This window comes from Cucumis melo, chromosome 1, assembly GCF_025177605.1.
Source record: "Cucumis melo cultivar AY chromosome 1, USDA_Cmelo_AY_1.0, whole genome shotgun sequence".
Lineage (NCBI taxonomy): Eukaryota > Viridiplantae > Streptophyta > Magnoliopsida > Cucurbitales > Cucurbitaceae > Cucumis > Cucumis melo.
In genome coordinates, this window is record NC_066857.1 from 25673589 (window position 1) to 25681643 (window position 8055).

The window sequence follows — 8055 nt, forward strand, 5'->3', positions numbered from 1 at the left end:
TTTGTCTATCCCGTCATCTTCAAACTTAGGCCAGAAGAGGCCTCGAAATCTAGAAAATTGTTAAGAGCATACCATAGTTTTTACATTCATTTTCTGAAGCACCTTGCACATCGTTTCCTTTTTCTCCTTGATCTCATTGTTTTTTTTTTTTTGTCCAAATAGCAACATCTAATGGTTTTTAATGAATGAGGAATAGTTTGACAAAAAAAGTTTGGGACAAAAATTTTGAATCAAAAAGTTGAGAAACTTAAGATCTAAATGGTTTGTGAGAAGGGTTTTAAAGGAAGATGAAGATGAAAGGACGAAAAATGAAGCGTCTTTTCACGTTGGACTCGCTGACAGGTTAATAAATGCGAAGTGATCATTAATAAAACACGTTTTGACCATTTTTACCCACAAACCCTAAAACTCTACACATGGTCGCCACGATCATGCTAGTTTATCTAAACAATCCGATTATACGATTTACATGATGGCAATATATGCTAAAAGATTTACGATTTTCATTCACGACACGCGTATTGACCATTTTCACCCACAAACTCTAAATTTTACACAAGTCGCCACGTGGCCTTAATTCCCTAATTTTATAATTGAAATCACATTCATTAATTACATGATAGACATAAATGATCACTGGTTTTTAACCAAAAGTATTGTTGTATATTCATTAATTACATATTATATGTAAACAACGATGTTATATATTTTACATGTAAACATTGCTCTAATACATTTTACACGATGACAAAAAGATATAATGTTAAATGATAATGTTGTAAAATTAGACGATCGTGTAGGATATTATTTATAAGATGTTATACATTTTACATATCAACGATGTTGTTATACAAGTTACGCGATCGTGAAGGATATTATTTAAACGACTGTGTAGTTATATGTTTAAACGATAGTGTTGTTGAATTTAAACGATCGTGGTAATAAATGTAATTGACCCTTTTATACGTTTTAAAGGATAGTGTAGGATATAAAGAGTGAAATGGAATACAAATTACTTGAGTATAAAATAAATAAATTTTCAAAAGGTAAATTTAATGATTTGAATCTTTATAAACATTATAAATCATCTCTAAAATATTGAAAATTTTTCAGATCAAAGGATGAGCGGAATCAATGTATTCTTGAGTTGACATTCTTTTTTCATTTTTCGTGTTGTTTTCTTCTTGTGTTGACGTTAGTTGTCTCCATATCATTTTTGAAACTTTTGCTTTTTTTTTTGTTCACCACCATTATTTTTCTTTTGCGTTTCTTTAATTTTTCTTCTGTTTCCTTCTGTTTTCAGTTATTGTGGTTCATGTTCTTCACTGCTATCAGTGTCAATTTCTTCTTCAATTTTTTTACTATTTACATCATCATCTCTAAAGCATTCTCTAAATTTACGTACATTCTCAGATTCAAAAATGTTGATAATTAGAGTCCTCTAGTCACTTGTTTCCAAACATTCCCATGTCACAATGGTTGGCCCTTCAATTGCAAGCTTTCTTCCAAATCCAACATCTAAATTGGAAAGTCTTAGTATTGTCTCAAAAGCTCAATAAACTAAAGTTAATGAAAATCCTTGAAGGTATACTGCATCCTTGTCACTATATGATGCTTTTTTCAAGAATTGATATGTTAGGATGTATGATAATCTTTCCCATGGATAGTCTTTGAAGATTTCTTCATGATCCAATATGTCTAGATATTGGAGATTTATGTGGTTGTGTTGTTGCTTAGGAATAAAAAATGCTTCTAAGATATAGAGGTTAACGAGTTTTTATTTCAATGAGTCTTCCTTGTTGCATAACACTTAGAAAGTTCTTTCTATATCTCTTCTTGTTATAAAGTCGTCATGACGGAAAATGGCATTTTTCAGACATTTTCTTTTCTTTCTCCAAGATTTAACTCTGGAAATTGTGACTTTTTAGTCCAGTCAAGAAACAAAATTCTTTTAGTCTAAATTCTGCTATATGTTCATTGAAGTTGAAAGCAAGGACATTAGTTTTTTTGGTATGACATTGCTTTCTTAATAGAAAATTTAGGAATTGTGTTGGTATTTTTGCCATTTTAATGTTGAGGAACTAGTCAAAAGGGCTCTTTGTCAAAACTCGAGAAAGAATTCTTTGGTCTATTTTCGACTTGATCTGATTCAGTGTTTTTAAATAAGTATATAGTAATTCTAAGATTTTTTTTTGTTCATCTTCCATAATAATGTTATTTGGATAGTATTTCACCTGTTGAAAGACAATAAACAATATGTTTCAAACAAGAACCAGTTTTAGCAAATTTACAAATACAGAGCGCTATTCAGAAAAAGATACACAAATATACAATGTTGTACAGACAGATATTGAAATTCTAGTTTGTTACCTTTATTTCTTTTTCTTTCTTCTGTCTTTACTTTAGACTTTATTGATTTGTTACATGATACTTGTTTCTTCTTGCTCACCATCTATTTGTAAAAAAAAATTAATATAAATTATTCAATAAAATATATACAATGAAATATATACAATGAGTATAGACTCAGATGTCTTTGTATGCGAGATAGATCGTGATAGATACAGATAAATCGAAATGAATATAGATTCATACCTCTTTGTATGCTAGATAGATCATGATATATCTATATATATATATATATATATATATATATATATATATATATATAGATAGATAGATGATGCGAATAGATCGAAATGAATATATATATTCAGACCTCTTAATATGCGAGATAGATTGTGATAGATCAAGACATTTTTGTTGAAGTAGTTACGAGAATATAAACGGTTGACGAGAAAGATGATGGACTAAAAAGTTGAAGAAGATAAAGGATTATAAAGAAGATTAAAAGTCTGAGCAAGTTCCTTAAACTTTTAATAGTCCCTTGATTTTGATGGTATTTTTGCAATTATGAGTTATTGAAGCTAGTTTCTATAAATGATCATTTATACTTACATATAAAATCTTGAAGCTACTCTACTTGATCGTCTATATCTAAAGTTTTTCACATCTTTTTCTGTTTATTACTTTATTGTTTATATACATGGTTATGTACAACATCATGTATGATGATCGTTTCCATCGTTTACTAACATTAATCGGGTGCACTCAGACGACACGCGTTTATTGGGGTAGTTTTGGTATTTCGCATTGTGGGCCTGTGGGCTTTTTCGGTTTCTTAAATTGTTTTATATAGTGTAAATAATTGGGGCGACAAGAAGAATAGCAAAATCTAAAGTTTACTTTGGATAAATGGAAAATTTATTTTTAAATTGTCAAAATAGCAAAACAGTTAATTTCCAAATAATAAATGGGATAACTATGCCTTAAATACTACCTACTTTACAATATAGAATCCTAAATACAATAGTAAGAAAAACCACAAATACCCTGTAATTAATATATACTATACATCCCTTCAATTTTCTAATTTTTCCTCCCAAAAAAATAAACCATCTTCTATAAAGCTTTTCGGCATATTTGTTCTTCCGTTTTTTAAAGGCTTTCCAACGCATTTCCACCGTAGCTTTCTCTTCCGTTTTTCCACCGTCGCTTTCTTTTCCGACGCTTTTCCACCATCGATTTCTCTTCCGTCGCTTTTCCACCGTTTGCACGCCCTTGCTTTTTTAATCGGTTTGCACCACCCAAAGTATCGGTGAGTTGTTTCGTTTCACACTTCAGTTCTTCTTCAACCTTTGGATTTTTCCTCTGTTTTCTGCATGTATCGGTAAAAAATACCGAGTTCTCAAAATTTTCTTCAAATTTTCTCCGGTTCTAACATTCTTCAAATTTTCAAATGGCTTTCCACCTGCATTTGTTTTCCACCCGCACCGTCGCTTTCCACCTTCTTCTTTTAGTACAAATTTTCGTTTCCCTTAATTTCGGTTGATTGTCTTCCGGTGAATCTTCTATTTTTGTTTCCCTTAATTCCGGTTGGTTGGCAAAATTAAAGATAGATCATATTTTATTTGGCATGATTTTAAGGAGGGTTGGGATTTGATTCTAAACTTAAGTATTTTAATGTCATACTTAAATCACATTTTATTTGGCATGATTTTAGGGAGGGTTGGGATTTGATTCTAAACTTAGTATTTCCATTATATTTGCCATAATTTTAGGGAAATAGTTGGAATTTGAATTTGAACTTTACTTGAGATTTGAAATTTGAATCTTTTAAATGATTTTTCGTTACTTTTTTAATATTTTTGTTAATAGTTAATTATTGCATCATCTTTATCATTATTTTAAGAAATATTCATTGCATTAAAATTATAGGCGTTAATAGCTAAAGTTTGAATATATAATTATTGAAGGTAAAAATCGGAATAATTAGGGGATAATGAAACCAATTGAATATGTTTAGGGATTTTTGAAAGAATATAATAATTTTTTTATTTAGTTAATAATTATCATAAGTGAGTGTATTCACAAATACACTGTAATCGAATATGTGATATTTTATTTGATTTTTCTATCTCCTTAAATATACTGTATTTGAATATGGACAGTTCTCATCCGTTGAGTTTTATTTGATCATTATCGGGGAATTTCGATATAAGTAACATAATCCAAGACACATCCTTATCATCAACAATCCGAATGAGTTTCAAATTGTTGCAATCTTTCCAGTAAACGGTCAACCTAGAGACAAAAACTTCTGAATTTGGAAAAAGTCTATGTTGGATACAATTTGCAAATTCTTGAAATGAGGATGAAACTGGAACATATACATCAAGGAGGCGATAGTCAATATACCTGCAGGACTCAATCCATCTACCATCGAATACAGTCTTCACTCGTTGTAAAGCCATGGAAAAAATTCAAAGGGAACACGTTTATCGAATAAAGTATTCACTGCTAGATTGTATATAGGAGGGATGAATATTAAATTAAATTATTGTTTCATATATTATACGGGTACCTGTTTCATTTGTAGGGATCACGTTTTAATTTGATGTATGGTAGACAAGGGGCAAAGAAATAAAATGTATATAGCATAATCTTATGAATATAATGTTGGGAAGGCAATATTAGTTATTTTTCTAAAGTAGTTAGAATATAAACATGTTAAAATTTCAAAAATAATATGCTTTGTTCCGTTCTTCGTTGAAATTTATGTTTTAATGGTCATGAACATTCCGGTGAAATTTCAAAAAGATTGTTTTTCGGTGAATCTTGTGTTTTGGTTTCGATTAATTCCGGTTTGTTGGCAACATTAAAGATAGATCACAATTTTAGGGATATTCTCAATTCTAGGGATAATTTCGTTTGTGTTTTGACATGATTTTAGGGATAGTTGAGATTTGAATCTAAACTTATGTATTCCCATTATATTTGCCTTAATTTTAGGGAATGGTTGGAATTTAAATTTGAATTTTAGAGATTTGAATTTTGAATGTTTTAAATGCTTTTCCGTTAGGTTTTTTAATGTTTTTGTATATGGTTAGTTATTGCATCATGTTTATCATTATTTTAGGAAGGAAGAATTCATTGCATTAAAATTTTAGAACTTATTCATTGCGTTAATAGCTATTGAAGGAAAAATCGGTAGCTAAAGTTTGAATATATAATTATTGAAGGGAAAAATGGGAATAATTAGGGGATATTGAAATCTATTGAATATGGTTAGGGATCTTTGAAATAATATAATAATTATTTGATTTGGTTAATACTTATCATAAGTGGGTGTGTTTAGGGATACACTGTAATCAGCTATGTGATGTTTTGTTTGATTTCTCAGGTTCCCTAAATATACTGTATTTGATTATGGACAGTTCTCATCCGTTGAGGGACATTTTCGGTCGAAAAAAGTTGAAAATTATTTCAGGCAGTTAGTTTTGCCATAAATAAAAAAAAAATAACAGTTTGCTATTTTGACAATTTCCATTCTTATGTTTGCCATTTCCACGGATTTCCCTAAATAATTTGCTGCTTTGTTATATTTATAAAAAGACCCCATTAATATTTAATTAAAATTAATTTCATAAATAAAATAAATTAAAAAACAATATTCTTTTTAAGATCATTAAATTAATTAAAAAAATATTTGATAAATAAAAGAGTAAAATTTTAAAAATAAATGAAATAGTAAAGCTACAGGGGAGTTGAAGAAGTTGGGTTGTAGGGGAGTTGAAGAGGGTTTAAGAAGAATAAAAGAGAGAGAAAAAGAGTTATGATAACCCTAAAACATTATGATAACCCTTCCCCAAACAAGGGTATAGTAATAACCCTTTGACTAAACGACCCTTTAGTATTCTAAAACTTTTGAAATTCTACGATAAATTATAGGGGTCTTTTCAAAAATATAAAAAAACGGCAAAATATTTACACTCTATAGAACAATTCAAAAAACGAAAAAAACCCAAAGGTCCACCGTGTAAAATACCAAAAATGTCACATCAACCACACTGTCAATAACGCGCGGGTAATATATTTGCGATCATTTAGATATGGCTATAATTTATCCTTTCAATTCCATCGTTTAATTTTGTTACACAATCGTTTAGATTTTGAGATCCAAATATAAATGATTTTTTTTTCAAAATTTGGCACACGATTTCTTTTAATTCTTTTGGTACACAATCGTTTAGATTTCTTTACACGATCGTTTATTTTTTTTTACACGATCGTTTACATTTGACTATTCCAATCCAAATGATTTTTTTTTCAAGATTCTTTATACACGATCTTTTATTTTTTTTACATGAACATTTACTTTTTTTTTTTAAACGATCGTTTACATTTGACTACTCCAATCTAAATGATTTTTTTCAAGATTCTTTATACATGATCTTTTATTTTTTTTACACGATTGCTTACTTTTTTACATGATAGTTTACATTTGGCTACTCCAATCTAAATGATTTTTTTTACAAGATTCTTTATACACGATCTTTTAGATTTTGCTATTTTTTTGTACACGACGTAAAAAAAGGAAAAGAAGAAAGACGATGGAAAGAAATCGCAGTGATAAAAAGAAGAGAAAAAGTAGAAAACGATGGAAAAGTGAAAAAAGAGGAAAAACGATGGAAAGATTAAACGACTGTTGAACAAGAAATTTTGTCCAATTAAATCATGCCACGTCATCACAACAATTGAGATGATTATAATTTGATTGGATTTGGGTAGTCAAGTTTTCTCATATCCAACCTAATTCAAACCCCTGAAGAAAAATTGGGCCAAAGAAATAATGGACCCAAGCCTGCGCAAACAAGTAGGCCCAAATCCTAGCCCACCAAACAAATAGATCCAAGCCAAAACCTACTGAGCGAATGGGCTCAAGCCCAAGCCTGTCAAGAAAATAGGTCCAAGCTCAACAAGTAGACGGGCCCAAGTCCAAACCCAACAAGCAGATGGGCCCAAGCCTAAGCCCGCCCAACAAGCAAATGGGCCCAAGCTCACCTAAAGTCTATGGAGATTTTTTATAAATAGAGACCTTCCCATTCATTTTAGAGATCTTTTGGTGAAAGGAAGAATCGAAACTCTGAAGAATTGAAGACAAAAACTTTTGAAGGCTCTCAAGACGTGCAAGTTATTATTAACCTCGAGATCATCCTTATGAAAGAGAAGATCAAACTTTCCTTGAATTCCACGAGATTGAAGCTCGAATTGACTTGCAACAACACTTCCTGAAGACCGAAGATAAAAAAGTTGTAAGTTTAAATTGTATGTGAGAGAAAGAATCAAATAAATAAATATTAGAGATTGTATCCACTATATCAATCAATATACAAAATTTAATTCCATAAATTAAATTTCTTCTGAAATCTCGTGTGAACAACAACGTAAATAAAGAATTGAAAAATAAGAAAGAGGATGGAAAGAAATTGCAGAGAAAAAAAATAGGAAAGAAGAAAGACGAAATCGTAAGAGGAAGACAATGAAAGAAATAACAGATGAATCGCAAAAGAAAGATTGAAGAACAAACATGAAATATTTAAAAAATTGCTAACTTTATGGCTTTGTTATACGAGCCGTAAGTTTTCCTAAATTATAATTGAATGAAAAATTATTTAAGTTGTAGTAAAAAATACTTTTGGTATTTCTTTTATT